Source organism: Pseudochaenichthys georgianus, chromosome 22, assembly GCF_902827115.2.
Source record: "Pseudochaenichthys georgianus chromosome 22, fPseGeo1.2, whole genome shotgun sequence".
In the NCBI taxonomy this organism is placed as follows: Eukaryota; Metazoa; Chordata; class Actinopteri; order Perciformes; family Channichthyidae; genus Pseudochaenichthys; species Pseudochaenichthys georgianus.
In genome coordinates, this window is record NC_047524.1 from 22,618,416 (window position 1) to 22,640,790 (window position 22,375).

Here is a 22,375-nt window from a genome sequence, read left to right on the forward strand (position 1 = left end):
TGTTCCAGTTATAACTAAGAGTGGTCATCTCTCACCTTGTACACACACAGTTAGAGACAGACAGAGGGACATACAGAGAGTCACACAGAGAGACAGACAGAGGGACATACAGAGAGACAGACAGGCAGAGAGACATACAGAGAGACAGACAGGCAGAGAGACAGACAGAGGGACACACAGAGAGACAGACAGAGAGACAGCAGGCAGAGAGACAGACAGAGGGACATACAGAGGGACAGCCAGAGGGACAGACAGAGAGACAGACAGGCAGAGAGACATACAGAGAGACATACAGAGAGACAGACAGAGGGACATACAGAGAGACAGACAGGCAGATAGACATACAGAGAGACACACAGAGAGACAGACATACAGAGAGACAGACAGAGAGACAGCAGGCAGAGAGACAGACAGAGGGATATACAGAGAGACATACAGAGGGACAGGCAGACAGACAGACAGACAGACAGACAGACAGACAGACAGAGGGACAGAGGGACAGGCAGACATACAGGCAGAGTGCGGTAGCTTTAAGGTGGGGGGCGTGGTGCTGCTGTTGTGACCGACTTGCCAGTGCCTCCTCTCCCCACTATCACTCAGCTGAATGAGCAGCCCCGTACAGTCACAATAGGGCATCGGCTCTATTTAGCCAGCGAGCCGCCGCCACACTCAATTTTGGCCATATTAGTGCGGTGACAGCGACCAGGGATTACTACCATCGAGCAGACACTGTTTCTCCGCAAAGAAGCTGGAAGGTAAGTTTGACATTTCTCTTAAAAATCAGTGTTACAATTATCGGTATAGGTAGGCTACCTTGTGATGGTGTCCCTTCAGAAGCGTGGAGAAACGGGAGAAATCGGCTGGATATGGTCACAGTGATGTTTAAATAACGACCATGAGGTACTGTTGGTATTTTAGCATTTTTATAAGAAGATAAATGCAACAGTCCTGTGATTTAAGATGACAATGTGCTTCTCTGCTCTTAAAGCCACTTAAACTCATCGCTTGATCTGAAGCCTGCCATAATTTTACTATTAAACATGATCCATGGCTAATATCACCTACTCCCATCAGATTTATTACGTTATTGGCCACCATTAGGTGCACATTGGTTACTTTAGGTCTAGCTCTGCGCATGACAGGCTACCTCTTCCGATTTGTTTTTAATAGATTTGACGTTTAGTAACATTATTGTCATTTTCAGTTATGAATACCCATGTGTGTTTTAATAGTGGACTGCATTCTGCATTACCATGATGCGCAATGCATTTGACCTCGATATTAGGCGGCGGTGCGTTCACTGCTGCACGGACATTTAGTTCCTGTGAGCATCCAAAGAGGGCGCTGTCATCTCAGTGCCAGCCTCAGTCATACTGTAAAAAAAAAGACTATTACAAGACATGATATAGTATTGTGTCTTGCTTTTAAAGTAAGCAAGTCAAGTGAGATTCTCCTTAATTTTTCAATTTTTTGTACATGTTTGTCTTCCCCCCCCTCCCCCCAAATGTATGTTTTAATCTTGAGAAATATTATATGAATGTGAAGCAGGATAAGGGGCATTATATTAATTTTTTGGATGATATTTTCTTGTTTGACAATGTAACTTTAGACTCAATGTCATAATAAATCACTTGATGAGTGACTTGAGCAATTCTCCAGGTTTCTACCCAAATCATCATGTAAAAAAAAGTATTCTGTAACAGCAAACCTGTGTTTCCTTGTTTGAGTTGAAAAAATAAACCTGGACAATCTCACATGTAAATGCTAAGATTTCTAGTCTCACACATCTGTTTTTTATTCCAAATAAACACATTCTTCATTTGCAATCAGGAAAATTAAGGCAAATGCTTGCACACTTGGGGGCATCCATACCTCTTAAATCCCACATTGCTCTTCAGTTTATAGGATGGGAAGCGGCATCAAGAGTTATTTAACCTCACTGCACATCTGGCAGTGATGCAGCATTGGCTCCTCTTGGTCAGTTGTTGAGGCTTTACAAGCGCAGCACCATGCTAAGCACAACATCATTTTCTCCTACACACACACACACGCACGCACGCACGCACGCACACACACACACACACACACACACACACACCACACACACACACACACACACACACACACACACACACACACACACACACACACACACACACACACACACACACACACACACACACACACACACACACACCCACACACACACACACACACACACACACACACACACACACACACACACACACACACACACAGGGAGCTTTGCTTAAGGAGCTACATTCCTCCTACTGGATCCAGATTGTGCTGCTTGGAAGTCACAGTGATCATTTACTGTTTTTGGCCAAAATAAATAAATAAAAACATAAAGCAAGCGTTGATTATGGGTGAAAGGATTGGAATGGATTATGACATAGAAATGGACATTTTAATCATACTAACCCATTGGGGGTAAGTGGCTTGCAGGAATTGTCCATGTAAGGCTGCTGCATGGAGGAATTTTCAACAATGTGTTATGCACATGCTTTACAGGCATCAATAGGCTGCCCACTGAACCCCCAAGACTTGTGTTAATGGACATCAGCAATGGATGGATTTAGTGAAAAGCCCTACACTATAGCAGGCTTTTAATACGCTTTAAGCTTTTTTTTACAGCCTCAAACGTGTACAATTATACATATAAAATATATATATATATAATATTTGTCTATTTACTCTCAAGTCAGACTGAAGCAGCTGTTGCAGCAATCTGGCTGGACTATTTTTAGGACCACTGTTTTTGACTAAAGCGCATAATCCTTGTCCAGCTACCTGTGTGTTTTCCAGGAGGGATGCAGGGAAGGAAAATATGTCCGATATCTAAAAGCAACAAGGCCACTGGGCTGAGGTGTTCTACCTCAGGCTGTGCCCCTGCTGACTTAGCGAAGGGTAAAAAACGTGCGGAAGGAATGACTGGAAGCCTCGTCAGCTCAGTATGGCTACGTGTGTGTTACCGGGTATCAGAGCTGCCACACATGGCTGTGGTGTGTGTCTGTGCCAGGTTTGGGAGGGTTACTTTAAAGTTCCCATGTCATGCTTGTGTGTTATGAAGGTTTTTATGCATGTAAACGGACTGCAGAGTCACAAACCCTCAAAGTACACACTGTAGGGAGTAAAACTCTAACACAGAAAAAACCTGTCTATGCTGGCCCAGAACGCCTCGTTGGAGATGTATCTTTTGCCATTGTTTTCTTCCTGAGTACAGTGACGTGCCCATACCCAAATGGACCCATTGGTCCAAATGGACCAATCCGTAAAGACGTTACGTCCGCGGAGCCATTACGTTAAGTCCGTGGATTGGTCCAAATTGACTAGAGATGTCCCGATCCGATCACGTGATCGGGGATCGGAGCCGATCACGTGATTTTTAAAAGATCGGAATCGGGAGAAAAAGATCGGGGATCGGGAATCCTTAAAAGAATTATTTTTTTGGAGCAGGAGCTCCAACAAGCCGTTTAGGACAGAGAGTGAATTCAAATATTATACATAGATGCTGTATGTGAAACCAATGTGATTTTGGAAAATTGCACAGTATAAATCTATTTTAGTAGACATCAACAATGGAATTATGATCAGTAGAAATGGCCATGACATGGGACCTTTTTAAAAAATGTTATCCGTTACAATTACTACGTGTTACGTGAAAAGAAAAATGTAACCAAATCTGAGTATCAAAATATAAAAGTTATGTAATCTGATTACTTTCTGTTACTTCTGGATTACCTCAATATCAAATGCAATGCAAATAAATACAAGAGAAAATGTATATGATTGAGATGTTTTTTGTCAATAGAACAGTGTGACCCATGGAAAGAAGAAACAAAGATATATTTAGTATCAAATGATTTTACTTATAAGAAAACCTGCCTTTCATTAAGCATATTCAGGCAGTCGTCTATACACCAACAATGAAACACATGAGCACATACATACATACAGTTAAAAAAAAGCAGACATCAAATCTGAGCTAATATAAAATGCTCTGTTTTAGTTTAAAATATACAGTTAGGCTCACACACATTATTTAATGAACATATAGCTTCCCCTACTCAATTAAACAAAGACCAAATGAACCAAAGAAAGAGAAAACCATAAAGCAGATTAAAGTATTAGCCTACAGAACAGTACAGTTTACAAAGAAGACATTTAAATCTGATCCTTTTACAACACTTTTTACAACACTATATGCTCTTTTTACTAACATTGTAATCCTGCTAGTAATCCCAAATGATTAGAAATGTAACAGTAATCTAAATATTTCTTTAATGTGATGTTAAAGGAAGGTTGTAAGGTTAAAAAAAAATCCTGATACGTAATCCCGTTACATGTAATCCGTTACTCCCCAAGCCTGGTCTTTGCCTAGTTGAAGCTCCTCTGCAACGGGAGAAGGTGGCCAGCAAAGGAAAGACAGGGCCATTGTTCCCTACCAGTCACTGAGGCAGAGGTTGACTCATTGCCACCAGGTCCAGATGTTTTGGTTGGAAATTGCTTTGCCCTTTGGGGCCGTAAGGTGAGAATGTGGTGTGTCGGGCAGGATAGGGCACGAGCTGAGGCTGGGCGGAGGCATGTGCGCAGGGCCGTTTCTATCTTTTTGGGGGCCCTATGCAAGATGCTGTTTGGGGGCCCTAGTTTTGACAGTTTTTTAACTACATTGGGGGGGATTCCGAAGCCTTTAAGATGATCTGTGGAGATGCATCAATCTGTTACACTTTAATTTAAGGAAACCGAAATGCTTGGTCACGAAAACCAAGCAATTGAAAATTACAAAAAATTATATTAAAAGGTAAACAATAAGGCTCCTCTGTCAATAAATGCAAGAGATGCAGCATTTTCTCAACAATGTTTAATTTACATTTTTCATCTTCCTCAGATGTCACTCATTGGTCAGCCAATGAGTGATCGTTGGGCTGACACGATAATTTGGACTTTATTACCCCAAAAACCCAAGCCACAGCTTTGCTATCATTGCAGTTTAGTCATGTTTATATCCTACATTGGATTTGTAAGCATATAATGCTTCACCGAACACACAGTGGCGACTGGTCATTAGGGGCAGGTGGGGTACAGCCCCACCTAGTGTCAGCAGAAAGTATTACAAATAATGATTACAAAAAAAATGCAAAAAATAAATAACAAAATATATCAAATATATTAATATATATTAATATATTAAGATCATGTTTAATCATCTGATTCATCTGTACATTGCTGTTTTAGTCTGTGTTCTTCTAATTAGTGTCTACAGTGTGTGATTGAGCTGTTTAGAGCCATGTGGGACAAAACCCGATCCTGCCCCTCCCTCTCACTGTCTAAGTGAACGGTGACTATAAAAACGACACTGCGCATGCTCAGAGTATTGTCCTATTTAATGTGTGTGGCAAAAAAATAATGACCATAGGGGCACTGAGCTGCCATCCCCACAATACGTCATCTCACATAATTCAGAGCTGATTGGCTGCAAGTACGTGTGCCGCGAAAAGTGTGGCGTGTGAAGAGGAGGAGAGAGACGCGTCCTAAAACCAGGAAGTAAGCTGCGCATGGCTTCCCTCCACAAAAAAGCAATGAGATTTCTCCATGGGATATTAGAAAATAGCTCAAAATAAGATCTGTGGTAAACGTACCTGTTAGATAAATGCACGTTTTGTTCAGCCGGATAATATCCACATGTCTACCCTACTTTTATAATTTTCTAATCATAAATCTATCGATTAGATTTATGATAGACTTTTGAAACTACAAGTAGATAAGGAGGACTTTTACAAAAAAGTAATAGAGATTTTTGTCCAGAAGGATAGGCAAATGGACTTCATCTTCAAGTCAAGGTAAGACTGCAATTTTATTGAAAATGGGATCTTACTAAGAGAGAACAATTCAATATTTAAATGATAAAATTACATTTTTTGGGTATCCTTTTGTTGAACTGTCTGTTTAAAATTAATCGAAGCATCAGACAAAAAAAGCTTTTGAAAATAATATTAGATTTTGATTTAGGTCAAAATATAATATTTGTAAACCTGAAGAGTCAGAGCCAGTGCCTCACCAGCCATGAACCTCACTGCAGAAGCTTATATATAGACATCTACGTTTTTTGTGCCCCACCACTTTTTGTACATATAGAAACGCCACTGCGAACACAGGAGGGAGGCTTGGCTGTCTAGAAATAAAGACGGCTCATTTGAATTCTCCCCAAATATATTGAGGCTGAACCTGAACTTTGAATTCTCTGCTCCCATCATAATCTTGGCGATCTTGTTAAAATTGTGAATGCAGAATTAAAAATACTATGTAACTGGTTTGCAGTTAATAAATTATCCCTTAATGTGGCCAAAACAAATTACATTATTCAATACAAAGTCTGAGAGTAGAAATGATACGGATTTGCAATACAGAGATAGAAAAAGTTGGTGCATGTACATTTTTAGGACTGCTTGTTGACGAAAAACTCAATTGGAAGCACCATAATCAATTATGTACAGACTAAACTGTCAAAAACAATAGGTATTTTGTATTATACTAAGAACATTTTTGAAGAAAATATACTCTTTATAACAGTCTATTTCTCCCTTACCTTTACTACTGCTCCGAAATATGGGGAAACACGTAATCAACAAATCTACAAAAAATAATAACATCCCCAAAAAAAAGTATTACGAATAGCCTGTGGTGTTGGTAAATATGAACACACAACTCCCATATTTAAAAAAACTCAATCTATTAAAATGTGTTGACATAGTACAGCTTAAAACAGTACTGATTGTGCACAACATTTTCCATAACAAAATGCCTAATAACATTCAAAAGCAGTTCCAAACCACAGCGTGAACATATGAATGTAAAAAAAGTTACTTGAAAATAAGTGTTCACAATGTTTATATGCAATTATGCATATATTATTATTATTATTCATTTGCCAAGTACCTATGTATATATTTATATATAGTATTTTAATTTCCAAAAAAATATAGTTGAAACTGCTATTGACATGTGCAGAAAATGACCCGATATATATATAGTTTTCGTATATATATATTTTAGGGCTGTCAAGTTAACGCGTTAATTAACGCCTCTAATTATTTTAACGCGATTAACGCATGTGTATTTTTTTTCCTCGGCCGCCCCGTAGTTTCAGAGCGCATCGAGTTTAAAATACCATCTACAAGCTGATGCTGACAGTCCCGCTCCTGCCGCCCGCTTGTGGCAGACCACACTTCCACGCTCACCGGCAGGCACCGACTGGCTATTGGGAGGACCGGGAGGGTGTGTGTATGTGTGGCCCGAGAGAGAGACCTTACGTGCATTGTTGTTGTTAGCATCTGGTGCTAGCTAGCTGCGCTAACGGATATAAGGAGTGGAGCGAGGAGCGACATTTCGCCACAACTGCGCCGAGCACTTGACTTTATGCAGGCAGCCAGACAGTGGGACATTGTACGAAAAGTCAGCACACTCAGCACGGGTAGTGCGCAACATGATTGCAGCGTTCAGGCAGCTCCCATTTGAGCATATGCCTTGAGTTGCACATAGCTCCAACGATCCATCACACGCACACACACGCGCACACACAATTTGTATTGTATTATTGTATGAGAGAGGATCCAGGTTGAATCGAGGCAAATATTTGTAATGTTCAGAGGTTGTTGTGTTTAATATTCATGAGAATATTTGTCATTGTTCAAATGATAATAAATATTAGCATAAAGTTGATAAGAGTATTAAAAACTATATTCCTCTAAGGTACATTTAGAACAGATCAAAAATGTGCGATTAACTGTAAGGAAAACTTCTGTTGCAATGGAAAGTCAGGACTCAGAGAGACACGGGATGAGCAGGAGTTCTGAATGTCAAACACTGATATTTATTAAGTCAAATACGGCCGGGGAGATTACACAGCATAGTCACACTTGCATGTGGGGCAACCTAGCAATCTCTGAAGACATAAGATAAAATACATGGTCTGTATATCCATAAGGAGTGGCCTATTTCCCCGCGCTTCCATCTAATCAATACTAGACATTAGGAACAAAGACATCTCTATATGCAACTCTGCATGTGCCTTTAAACCCCTCACCAACAGGAAAGCAGAAGACCTCTTTGACCTTTGTCCTCCTCAAGTTACAGACTGAGCACATACAAGAAGAACTGAGAATCTTAAAACACAAAGAGATATCCTTAAAATATTCTCTGACATTAACTATGGACAATCATGCGATTAATCACGATTAAATATTTTAATCGACTGACAGCCCTAATATATATATATATATATATATATATATATTAGGGGTGTAACGGTACACGTACCCTTCGGTTCGGTACAGGTGTGTACCGAAGTGTACTGAACGAATATAACGTTAAACGTAAAAAATTGAGAACATGAAGTGAACACATTTGCTCACATTGGGTTCAACGCGTCATAGAGCGAGCAAGTCATTTCATTGGATGAGAGGGCATACTATGAGAGCTGGTCAGAGGGATGCGTTCAAATGTAGTCAGTAATTTGAGGAACTGTCGAAAATGAATGGCGAACGCAGATAAAGTTGAGCTCGAAAATCCTCCAGCATCATTGAAGTCTCCGGTTTGGGAACATTTTGGTTTCGCAGTTACGTACAAGGATGACGGACAAAGACAGGTGGACCAAACCAAAGCGGTTTGTCGGCATTGTTCAACTAACATTGGTTACGCGGCTGGCAATACATCAAACTGGCACACTCTTGAAAAGGCATCACCCGAACGTGAATATCACCGGTACCAAAATAAAAAAGACTGAAGTGCAAACCCAACTCCCGCTAGCATTTAGCCTCCACCACTCGCAGAAAGTTCAGACCGAGCCAAAGCTATTACAAACGCCAAATATCCTTATGTTGCCATGTTAGCAAAGTGCTACCTGGCTGTATCTGCTACCTCTGTCCCTAGCGAGAGGGTGTTCTCCACAGCAGGAGACATTGTTAGTGCCAGCAGATCTGCCCTTTCGGCAAGCAATGTGGACAAGTTCATCTTTCTTTAAAAAAACATGAAAATACAATGACAAGCAAGTCCTAATGTCAAACTGGCTGCTTAGGTGCAAGTACAGTACAGTTCAAATACAGATTATTTCAGTTCATCGAAATGCTGCACCTTAATGTTTATTTTATTATATTTTGTATTTATTTGAGTGAATACATTATTCACAGTTTAATAATAATAAAAAAATATATATATGTTTTGTTTTGGGAAAACAAATTCTGCTGTTCCCGAAAACGTACCGAACCGAACCGTGACCAAAAAACCGAGTTACGTACCGAACCGAAATGTTTGTGAACCGTTACACCCCTAATATATATATATATATATATATATGCATTTATTGAAACGGCCCTGCATGTGCGTGAAGCTTGCTGCTCAAATCCTTTGTGCAGCCTTCACCGTAAACACACATGAGCAGCCAATTGCTTTGATGTATAATTTGTCAAAGGCACTCCGGATTTAGATGTACATTATGGTCCACTTTTAATAAGGTTGTATGCAATGGATACTGATCAACACATCATCTAGAAAGCCAAACATGTACAGCACTTCCACCCTTGCAGTTCATCAATGCACGTTCCAAGTCCATCGCCTTGTCCAAGTCTGGCCTCATAAAACTTGCATCCTTAAAGTTGCCAGCAGTTGGTTGTTCTTCTTCTTCTTCTTCTTCTTCTTCTTCTTCTTCTTCTTCTTCTTCTTCTTCTTCTTCTTCTTCTTCTTCTTCTTCTTCTTCTTCTTCTTCTTCTTCGTCTTCTTCTTCTTCTTCTTCTTCTTCTTCTTCTTCTTCTTCTTCTTCTTCTTCTTCTTCTTCTTCTTCTTCTTCTTCTTCTTCTTCTTCTTCTTCTTCACCTTCACCTTCACCTTCACCTTCACCTTCACCTTCACCTTCACCTCATAACTTACACTGAGCGTTCATAGTGCACCCAGAAGGTCTCATGCTAGTCTCTTTTGTCTTAATGCGGTGGATAAGCAGGCAGCGTGCTGGCTTACTGTATCTGTGCAGTTTCTGGCTCAGAGCAAAGAAGTCTGGGAGTAATTAGCTGTGAGGGTATAATCCTATACCAGACACCAACCCAGTCTCATGGCATTTCGTGTTCACCAACACGATTTTTAATCTATTGATTCGTGTTCACCAACACGATTTTCCGCTTTTTTTCGTGTTGCACAGCACGATTTTGAAAGCAATGTATTTCTACTGATAATGTGTTTCGTGCCTGCAGGCTGCAGCACGTCTTTTTCTCCGGTCGGGTCGTGGAAGACCGGAAGCTGTGTGTTTCATAAAAACATGTTCTTACTCAATATCAAACCACAATTATTGCTTTTATTTTAAATCGTATAATTTCGGACTTTTGTTGCCGTCTGTGAGGAAAATAAATGGGGCTCAGAGCCTCAGAATACTGAAATCTGTATTTTTAAAATCTTCTTTTCCTTCGAATTTGTTATTCTTTTCAAAATAACACACTGTTATTTACTCGCCAATAACACACAATTATCCTTGCTTTTATTTATTGGTTTAATTCCATAATCTCGGGCTTTTTTGGCGTCCGTCAGGAACTGAATTTAAAAAATAAAAATAACCGGAAAAAGACGTAGGCATTTCGAGCGATTACCCAAGATCCTCAGCTATGGTTTAAGCTCGCTGATAGGATGTTTTAGCCGCGATGCATGCTGGGATTTGGTGTTTATATGATATGAAATCCGGAAAACATTTTAAAATAATACTTAATCCCGAGTGTTCTTGCTTTTCTCTTTGAAAGTCATCACATAACGGCATTGTAATACACGTTTCGGCTGCATTACATATTACAGATCTGCCGTAGTTCTTTATTTATAGAGCCCTGATTCAATTCAATTCAAAACCTTTATTTATCCAGGTAAAATCCCATTGAGATCAATGATCTCTTTTTCAAGGGAGACCTGCAGCAGTAGGTTCCACAAGAAGACATAAACACATAAACAACAGAACAACAAAAGGACATCATACAGCAAAATGTACAGGGATTACAATTTACATATTTAACCACATGTACAGGTACCAACAGCATCTGATTTTGTAGCATCCAACCAAGCTTTAAAAACATGTAGTGGTACTAGCTTGGTAATTTTCCATTCTTTTTGCAGACTGTTCCATGTTAGTGGAGCTGCACATCTAAAAGCTTTCTTCCCTAAGACAGTCCTAGCACTTGGCACATTTAATAAAACCACAGCATGCGATCTCAGGCAATAAGTACTTTCAATTCGCAGAGAGATCAGGGAGCAGATATAAGATGGTAGTTTATCCAACATGGCTTTGTAAATGAAAAAGTACCAGTGACTGAGCCTCCGTACAGTAAGTGATGGCAAAACCGCCTTGGTATACAGGGTACAGTGATGCGTAAGTGCTCTACAATTTGTCAAAAATCTCAGTGCACTGTGATACGCAGCATCTAACTTGCTCAGGTAATTGGCAGGTGCATTCATATATAACAAATCACCATAGTCCAGCACAGGTAAAAAGGTCACAGTGACTAGCCTTTTCCTGGCCTCAAGCGAGAAACGGGACTTATTTCTGTAAAAGAAACCTAGCCTAACCCTCAGCTTTTTAAGCAGGTTATTTACATGAAATTTAAAAGTGAGACAATCATCAAGCCAGATACCCAAGTATTTGTAACAGGTAACCACTTCAAGTTGTATTCCTTGCGTAGTTACAATATCCAAAGCAGTCTCCGATGTATTTTTAGCTTTAGCTTTAGAAAAGAGCATTACCTTGGTTTTATCCACATTTAAAAGAAGCTTAAGCTCAGAGAGCTGAGCCTGAATAATGTTAAAAACAGCCTGTAATTTAACAACAGCCTCGTTAATCGAGGGACCTGCACAGTACATAACGGTATCGTCCGCATACAAATGTAAGGTTGCTCCTTCGACATTTTCCCCTAAACTATTAATATAGATAGAGAATAATAGCGGACCTAAAACTGAACCTTGTGGTACACCATTTGTGATGTTTAACCACTTAGAAGACAGCCCATCAAACTGAACACATTGGGACCTTTCAGAGAGGTAGTTCACAAACCACCCCACTGCATGGCTGGATATGCCAATACTGACCAGCCTCTGCTTCAAAATGCGATGATCGACGGTATCAAAAGCTTTGGATAGGTCAACAAATAGAGCTGCACAACTCTGCTTATTATCTAAAATACTCGTAATATCATTTACCACTTTCATTGTGGCAGTGATGGTGCTATGTTGCTTTCTGAAGCCTGACTGATGTTTAGACAGGATGTCATTTGTACATAAAAACTCCTTTACTTGTTCACTCACTAGGCGTTCAAGAACCTTAGCCAGAACTGACAATTTAGAGATGGGTCTATAATTGTTTAATAAGGTGGCCTCCCCTCCTTTTAGTAGTGGCAGGACATAAGCTTACTTCCATTCTTTTGGGATTTTGTTCGTGCTGAGAGAGAGGTTAAAAAGAGTAGTAAGAGGTGGAGCAATACAATCTGCAGCTATCTTTAAAAAGAAAGGTTCTACGTTGTCCGGACCAGCCGGCTGTTTAGGATTGAGCTTGGTTAAGACTTCACGAACAACATCAACAGTAAAAGGAGTAAAACTGAAAGGGTTTTCCAGACCACATTGTTCTGTGTCACCGACCGTGGTGTTCACAGAAGCAGAATTAGAAACGGAGAGCCACAGGACACAAAATGCTCATTAAAGCAATTTAACATGGTGGCCCTGTCCGATATAGTGCCAGATGCTGTGGTAAGGCACGGAGGTAGCTCATTACGGATATCACCGGTGGATATCGATTTTATGGCTTTCCAGAATTGTCTAGGGTTGTTCAGGTTCTTTGTGGTAACTGACAGATAATACTTAGATTTAGCACTTTTGACATGTGAAGTGAATCTATTTCTTAGCTGCCTAAAACGCAGCCATTCTACCTCTGAGCCTGATTTCCTAGCCTTTGCCCAGGCCTTGTTTCTCTCATGCAGGAGACTAGACAGTTCAGCAGAAAACCAAGGATTGTCTCGTCCCTTCACTCTAAATGTACGCAGGGGTGCATGTCTATCTATAATTTCCATAAAACCAAGATAAAAATAAGACCATGCAGTCTCAACATCAGCACACAAATCGATTTTTCCCCAATCAAACCCAAACAGATCATGTACAAAACCCTGCTCCACAAAATGTTTTATGTCTCTCTTGATGATAATACGTGGTTTAACCTTTTGGACTTTTGTGTCCCTAATTGTGGCTACAACACAGTGGTCACTCAGATCATTCGGAAATACTCCCACAGCTGAGTATGTATAGGGAATATTAGTTAGAATGAGATAAATTAGGGAGGATTTATTTGGGGACTTAATATTTGGGCGAGTAGGACTGTCCACAATCTGAGTAACATTTAAAGAGATACAAAGGTTTTTAAAATCCTCTGACACTGCAGTTAACCAGTCCCAGTTAAAATCTCCAAGTAGCACTATTTCCTTGTAGTCTAGTTGCGATATAAGATTTTCTAGCGAAGACAAGGAGTCTTTGACAGCTGAGGGGGGTCTGTAACAGCCCACGACCATGACCTGTTGACCCTTTGCCACTTCTATATTTAAGGCTAAAAATTGAAATTGCTTACTGATAGATTTGGAAACTAATGTGGATACACTGAACTTATTCTTAACATAAATGGCAACGCCACCACCTTTAATAGGCCGGTCGGTACGATACACATTATAACCATTTAAGGCAATGTCAGAGGCCAAAATAGATTTATTTAGCCATGTTTCTGATAAAACAATGACGTCAGCGTCAGTCGAGCTCGCCCAAATATGGACAAAATCTAGTTTACCTAACAGACTGCGCACATTCAAGTGGATGAAATCGAACCCAGATCTAGCTTTAAAATCAGCAGGAGTAGCGATCTGACTACTACTACTGGGCGGACCAGGGTTAGGTTGTACATTTCCTGATAGTAATAACAAAACAAAAAACAGGCATCTTTTCCTCTTAAGCCAGGGCTATTATCTGTATTTTAACAGACTTATCTTTTAAATTGAGGTGTATTTATTGTTCTCTTCAAAGTGAATTTTTCTCTGAAATTTTAGGGAGGATGGTCCTCCCTTTCCTCAATGGACGAGCCTCCACTGAGTAAAGTAAAGTTATTAACTAGGTAGCAGTGTTATTTACATACTTTTATTCTGATAAGTATTGTCAAGTTCTCTGGGTGTTTGGCATTTATTTGAGTGTTTGCCCACATTTGAGAGGCTTGAGGGGCAACAGAGGACGCATGGACAACTGGAATCCTTTTTCCTTTTCTTTATTTCAACTTTTCAAGGACACATTAGGATTCTTTCAGGTTGAAAACCTTTAAAAATATCAAAGAACAAAATAAATCAATTACAGCATGTTTTGCTTTGCAATTTAATATATTATAACCTAAATGAATCAGTAACCAAGTATTTTACTCAAACTCAATGCATTTAATAGTTAAATAAGTACTTTAATTGACCTGGTTCCCCACAACCACACATTTGCCATATGTGACCCGCTCTATCAAAATCAGTCGGAAGTCGCAACGGCTCATTTAAAACTAAACGTGGATTTGCGTAAAAACATTGTTTTTCGGGGTTCGGGTGTTTTGTTTGATTTTAAATAAATAAAGTCTTGGCTTTCAGAATATGAAACTTTTATTTCCAAAATCACACGATAAATACATGTTTGAAGCTTGTAAAGGGAAGATGACAGCTCTCCATCGCCACTCTGCTCTTCCACAGTGCCGCTTCCCCTCCCTCCGCTGACATTATGAATGTAAGCGGATATGTCGGGACAGAATTTATTTTACCGGACAAATTTGAAACTTACCGGTCATGTTTCAATAATAATAATAAGAATGGTGTCGCAAAGTTTCCGTTAGCAGGTAATCACCGGACTATGACCGGATATGCTGATGTTTAAAACTCAGTTAATGGGAGTCATTTTTATATTGCTTCAGTTTATAATCATTTTTCAATAAATGATTCCACAAACAACAAACAACATAATTACTACATTCAAACAAACTACTTGTAGTAGATGAAGTACATTATTCAAAAGTTTACATTAACTTTGGATAATAACACGGGAGAAACGGATCCTCTCTTTTCCCCTCTCCCTCTCTCCTGACAGCCCGTCAGTTTCTAAACAGTGGGCGGGGCTTCAGGTGATTATGCAGCAGCTGATCTGATCTCTCTCTCGGGTCCGGTTATACTTCACTCGCGTTTCTGTCCATATAGATCAGATCCAGCTCTCCTGATCGGCCTTTATAGAGAGCACCGATCAAACTATTAAGAGTGAATATCAGCCGATAATGACCGGCGGCCGATCGATCGGAGCATCCCTAATTATTACCAGACATTTTGACCAGCAGGTTTTGAATTTACCGGTTTTGAATGAATTTTACCAGATAAAAACCGGTAATTACCGGCTAACGGAAACCCTGATGTGCAACTGTCAGTCCTATGTTGTAAAAAAAAACCTCAAAAAAAACCCTCAAAATAATATTTTATTTTTGATTCTCAAAATTACGGGCCAAATAGTATTGCTGGCGAGCCAACAATGGCCCGCGGGCCGCCTGTTGCCTTCCCATGACTTGGATCATAAATCAACTTTTACAGAATATTTTTTATGGAAGATTAGACAAAAGACAAACAAAAGTTTACAAAAACATGACTTTTTCTTGGGGATGCTCATTTTTTATTCTGTCTAAAAAAAGTATTCTTTCTTTTACCTTAAGACAATCTTAATATCATCCTTTTGTAGAAGACCATAAGGGCTCAGTGTGCAAGTCTTGCTGATGGATGTTTGCAATAGGCTCTGGTTGGTTTCTCCTGTACCAAGAGGCTGTTATTTGTGCCAAGAGGCTGTTATTTGCCATAAAGAACCTAAATTGGAAAGGAAGCACACCATGTCCCAGTGCGTCTGTGGAGGCGTGTGGCGCAGTGGATAGCGCCTTGGTGTTGGGATCAGGGGGTCATAGGTTCAAACCCCACTGCACTCAGAATGTCGTTGTGTCCCTGGGCAAGACACTTCACCCCAAATTGCTCCTGTGGGGGATTGTCCACAGTATTGAGTATGTACGTCGCTTTGGATAAAAGCGTCTAACAAGTGTAATGTAATGTAATGTAATGTGCCAGGAACCCATGGCATCAGATCAGCATTCAGGTTATCCAACTGTGAAGCTGTGCGGCTATGATCTTAATGTATATTTGCTGCACTTCACCTCAATATCTGTATATCTCCAAGATTTACTTTCTCTTTCTGTTCATCGCATCACTCGTGCCCTTTAAACATGCTATTGTGGTGTGTACAATTATGCAGCTATGAACCTAATTGCTTGGAAAACCAACATCCCCGGCGGGTCATGTGTCAAACCTTTTCCTTTTTTTTTATCTTCACGGAGGAAACCTCATGTCCAATGGGATCTATGAAACAAAACGGTGCAAGACACTTTGCATTCTTCCGCCACCCCTCCTTCGTCTTTTTCCTCCTTGTTTCTGTCCCTATAGTCTAATTTACTTTCAGTCTCGCCACATACACCCCCTTCCTCCAAATGAAAAAAACGAGTTACATAATTTGTGTGGTTAATTAAAATCTCATAAACCCTGGATACTCTATCATAGGATAGACACCTCAAGTTCAGTACTCTCAGTTCTGCACAATGTGCCATTGTTAGCCAGTGTTTGTGCTCTCGCACCTCTGTAGTGTTTTTGGAAACAGTAGCTTGCTGCCTTGACTATCTGATTAGAATTGCATGTTTCCACCCCTTCTATAAGGCAATTTTAAGTCTCATCAAGTTTCATTATGCATTGTTGTGATTTTGACGAAGAAGAGCTTGTGGGCACTGTAAAGGTGGTATTTTGCATTGTTTGCATGATGGCCAAATAATCTTTTTTTCAACCAGTATGGGACTATATACACAGGGAGCAGGTGCTCTTGTAAGATTGGCTCTTTAATGTCTTGAGGAATTATTTCCCCATGACTGGGAAGATTAAGTACTGGGGGTAATGGAAGTTGAGAATATTCTAATATGTCTTCACTTCCTGACAGCTCCCTGCCCCCTACCTCCCCCTCCTTGTTCCCAACCATGGTCGCTTTTACCCTCTACCCTCCTTCACCCCCAGACAACTAACTCAATGCAATGGTTGTTTCACTCCCCTGTCTCCATGTAGTCACAGGTAATTAGCTCCCGTCAAAATACACTCCTAGACTCAAGGTTGAGACTCGGCCATCCAAACCCCTTGCTCCTGCCCCTTCGCTTGGCTAATATTACCCTGTGCTACCGGGAAAGTGCCAGATAGGTTTTGTCAGTAGATGGAAGGAAAATAAAGGAAAGGGGGCTCCCACTCGGGACCTGTGCGCGTGCTTCCTTACTGAACACAAAGCAGCTCTTTCACTTGGGATACGGAGCACATATGGAAACGTTTATCAAACCTCCAGTGCGTCAGTCCCCCATATTCTCTCGGCTGCAGGTTTCCCTCATCTCCGCATCTCAGATTGACTTTGCCTCTGAAATTAGCTTGAAAGGCTGCACCTGGAGATGTTCCTTCGTCTGCCCTTGCTCCTTGGTACTCCTGAAAGCCTGAATCTAACATTACCCAACCACTTTGAGGTCAAATGTCTTTCAGTGTCTGGGATGTTCTGTTTTGACCTTGTGGTTTGTACACACTATCCTGTGGACATAACTAACTGCTGGTTTTTGAACCACTAATGACCTACTGCACTGACCTACAAAGGGTAGACTTTCATAGTGATGCCAGTATTTACATTCCAGTTGATAAAGCAGATTAATTCCACTAATACTTTCAACATGGGACATTTAGCACGAACTGCTGCTTTGTTGAACAATTTCAGTTAGGGTTAAATAATCTGAATTCAATGTCCTACATTTTAGTAAAGTGTTATTGATTTTCCTTGAATGAATTAGTGTCCACATAAATGTATAAGCACACTATTTTAACAGTAACACAATTCCAGCGTGACATCATCTTCAAGGATTGGCCTCTAAAGTGCACAGCTGGGTGTTGATAACGGAGCAGCTTGGATGTTTATTTTTTCCCCTTCTGCATTCCAGCTTCTTATTTATAATGGCTATGATATCCAGCTCGGGGGGTTACTTCTATAAAAGGAAGTTTGAATACTTTTGCCTACCCACTCGAAAAGGAGGCTTGCATGCCACATTTTCTCAAGATGTAACTGTTAGATTTCCAGAACGACATCAATCAAAACGCAAAATAATTACCAGTTTGGCTTGGTTCAAATACAGTGGCATACATGACTGAAGTGTGGACTGAAAACACTGTAGAACCAAAACAGAAATCTATCAGTTCCCTCCGTAGGACCCCTCAAAGATTGAAACCCCTGAGCCTTGAGCTTATTTGCTGTTCTGCAATAAGTATTTGAGAATAAAAACTGTGTACAATGATGGCAAGAAATACAGCTCGTTAATTATAGGGTCAACCCTATGTTTTTGTTGAGAATAGATTCAACACACTGTGGTGAAAGGTGATCTGTGACCTGGTCCAACTGCCTGGCTAGCCCTGTAGGAAATAGATAATGTTTACAAAGCGCTTGCCATTATGTGCATTAGATTGAATTATCATGTCGGGTTGAGTAGCTAATGGCATTCAAACTCTATCCGGAGTCATGTGTTTTTTTTTCCTTCAGTTTAACAATAAAGATCAACCAGTTCCTCTTAAACTGAGAGATCCTCCACTTGCAAACCCTTGTGCCAAACTGAGGACCAATTATTTGAGTTTTTATCTTGCATAGTTTGTTTCCCAGGATCAAATCTTTGCCAAAGAAGCCTACATTTGTCAACATTAACAATCCAGATGTCCTCAGTGGCCGGACACCCCATGTAATGCCCAGCAGACGGTATTTGTAGCAGTGGATTGAGATGAAAACAGATTACCTTAATAAGGTAATTTACCAATGAACTGTGTCGGTTTGGCCAAATCATCTGGTAGAGGCCCTAAAAAATGTACTTACGGTTACTTACAGGTTAACCATTCCTGGAAGAATCTTGAGTCTATTGAATGTCCTTCACAGAACAGTGTTTGTCTATAGTGAGCATTAACCGTGAGGGGTCTTTTAACAGGAGATACGGTATAGCATATACTTGTACTTCTTAGGGGTTGTGTTATTGTAACTATCCGATCTTCCTCCTTTTTCCCTTCCTCTGTCTCCTTAGTGGAAAAGGGTCATTTTCGCTGCCCTGTGCGGCTCTGTTTGTGTTTTTGATTGTGGGAAAATGTCTTGACTGTCCGTGAGAGTCCTCCGCTCTCTGGACTTGCTTTTCCCTTGGGGTCCTCCAGGCTCGGAACGGCTGAGCCCCACCATTGCTCTGAGGCCCTTGCCCTGCCAGCAACCCCTAGTGGTAGCAGAAATCCCCTGGCCTGTCTTTCGAGTCCCAAATCATTTGTCTAAGCTTTAAGTATGACCAGCCCCCTTCCCGTATAGTCAGCTGATCAACATAGTTAATCTTTTCATAAGGGGGGGATCCTTCAGGCTTTTCAACACAGCGATAAAGAAGCCTGGCAAAAAGCACTCCCTACCAATGAATCACTTCGGACCGGGGCTGAGATCGAGACATAGATGTTGATGTGACACAGAGTTTTTGAGAATGTTCCAGACTCTGGTGGGTTTACTTTGGCCACTCTTGCAGAATACGTCCTGGCTCCAAAGCTGGATATTCAACATGAGATAGGTACAGTTTATAGCTCTGAGTTTGCACTTGTGTTAATGAGATGGAATGTTCTGGTTCATGTGTACAGTATATGTAATCTGACTAAGGGTATTTCCTTATTAAAACTAAGTCTGTGGCTTTTTATGTTTGGATTGTAAATTCACATTTTCAGTTAAATGCATGTGGTTGCAACCGGCAATAATTCACTGGTACCATTTCATTTTCACATCTGATGTATGGGATTCCCCTGGAATACTGGTTTTACGTCACTATACTATAGAAGTGTCACCAATGTCTTGATGTGTTTGACACTCGAGTGACCAACAAAGAAATTGTCTGTAATTCTTTACTGAATATGACAGTCTCTCAGATAACCAGGCCTCCCATCTCCTAACTAAATTAAGTTTAAGCAACAATTATTCACTTTACCTGCATGTCAAATGTGTTTTTAACAAAGTGATCTAAGGCTGGAGCCTCTTAACAAGATTTAAGATGTAGATGCAACCAATCCACCCATCTTCCTTCCCCTTCTAAGCCATCATAATATTCTTAACCTCATCTTCAAAGAAGCCAAACAACCAATTCATTGTTTGACCTTTGGATGAAAACCATGGCTTAAATGAACATTATCTGAGAGAACCTTCACAGCAATCACATTCTATTATAAAACCCAATGCCATTAGGCAAAACTTAAAACATTTTTAACCTCAACACTATCATAATTCTTGCTTAAACTTTTTCTGTTCCTACTTTTGGCTTCTTCATTTTCCCATGCATTTCTTTCCAATCATGTAATGACTTGATGTTGCAGTTCAAAGCTCTTAAGTAGAATAGAAAACGTGTGGCAGGCACTTTTACTGTGCTTTACGGGCTCTCTTCCAGCCTCTAATGCTTCATCTGAGATAACTGTCATGTTTGAGCTTTGAGGTGGATGGATGTATTCGCTTCAGCATCCACGAGCATATATAGATGGTTCTGTCTTTTTACTTTTGAGTACCTAAACAGGCAAACACCATTTGAACGGTAAACCCGAGCCATAGATCCTTCATCCCCGGCAAGTTCTTTGCAATAACTCCTTTTCGCCAAGTGACAAACCGCATGGATGGTAACAACTAAAGCATTCAGAGGCCGTATGAATAGGGGTCTGTCTCGGGAGAGGCTTGTTGAAATGGGGCCTTTTGCTTTTATCCCTCCGGAGAGGCAGATTGATCTTACGCAGGTTTTGCGCTGGCATTGCACTTCAAATGGACTGTTGAAAGGCAAGGCGTTCATTTGTGCTATGTGATAAATTGCGTAATTTCCCCATATTTAGCATCTGTGGGTGTTCTCATCCGTAAGCAGTACCAGACCATCTCTTCTACCCTTTCCTTCTTCTGTTCTTTCATTCTCCTGTAATACTACCCCTATCTCTCCTTCATGACTGTCTGATGGTATTTTTCCTCTATACCATCATTCTCAATATTGTCATCTGCAAATTATGCAAAACACGGGTTCCGATGTGGAATCTGGTTATTTCTTTCTATTTTGAAAGTTTTGCAGATGAAGAGGAGATGGTGAGGACGCCTGTTAAACATTTTCCATCCTCCAATAGGATACACTCAATCTCTCCCTTGTGGTAAATATCGCATGTGGACATCAGCTGACCTCCTTGGTGCTGTTCCCTTGGTTACTAGGATACTGATCCTCCCCCTTCATCCCCCTCTTCCTCTGTTGTATCGTGCCTCTCAGAGCAGTGGGCTGTTTTTCTTCTCATTCCACTTGTATAAACCAGGAGACTATCTGCCATCAGCATTCAGGAAGTGTCGGGGTAAACAAACGCCAGGATCCAGACAGGGGAAACTCAAATGACCCGGCCATGTCCTAGCAACCGTCAACTGCAAGTTATTTTTAGTGCTTTTGGAATCTACGTGCATTGTGTTAATATGGGGGTTGTTTATATGTGTTTAAGTGTCAGGGAAAACTTGGTTGTGCACTTGTTAGATCACATGTTCTTGGAAAAATGAAGCTTCCTCTCATATTAAGTATCACCGCACACTGTGCCAGTTGGCATATGATGCAAGCTCTTTCCAGTCCTGCCATTGAGTAATCAGTCATTTAAGTGTATTCACTTCCATGCCCCAGTACTCTTCTAATGGTGGTGGTTATGTAGCTCTATTCTAACTCCCCTACAGTAATGTGCTGCTGGAAGTGATTGCTTTGACCAGTTAAGGGTTAGGAAAAGGGTTTGCTTTTCCAATTATCAATATGGAAGAAATACACATCTAGAAAGCTAAAAGCTCTGCAAAAATGTGTGTTGAGAGAACCATCCCACTTGCAAAGGCGTGATGGAGAGATAACCCATAATCCATTGCTGTGTGTGCCAAACACACACAAGAATTGGCCTTCAATACAGTTACTGGAGGCTGATATATTTTCCCTCTGCCTCTGTGTCTATCTGAACAGGCCTTGGCGGTACTCTCAATTTTCATGCAGCATCAGAGCCTGTGATATTTCTTCAGGCAGTGAGCCATCTAGAAAATTGCCTTTTAAAGTCCAGCGCCCCCCCCCCCCCCCCCCCAACCATCATCACAAATCACCTCTCCCTTCCCCCTCTTTACCCCCTACCTCCATATTGTCCAGCAGCCGCGGGGATAAGCTATG

The 22,375-nt window shown here is 40.7% G+C and overlaps 1 protein-coding gene across 4 annotated transcripts in view; it reads left to right on the forward strand.

Moving 5' to 3' along the window:
- The first annotated feature begins 615 nt into the window (after positions 1-615).
- Positions 616-22,375, forward strand: part of daam2 (dishevelled associated activator of morphogenesis 2) — a 122,342-nt gene continuing 100,582 nt past the window's right edge. For 2 of the 4 annotated variants that reach the window (XM_034111036.2, XM_071201683.1), the window contains exon 1: positions 616-755. The gene's annotated coding sequence lies outside the window, so the exon portion shown is untranslated. Of the gene's footprint in view, positions 756-19,632; positions 19,757-22,375 lie in introns of those variants that run through there. The other 2 variants (XM_034111039.2, XM_034111038.2) reach the window with 2 other exon arrangements.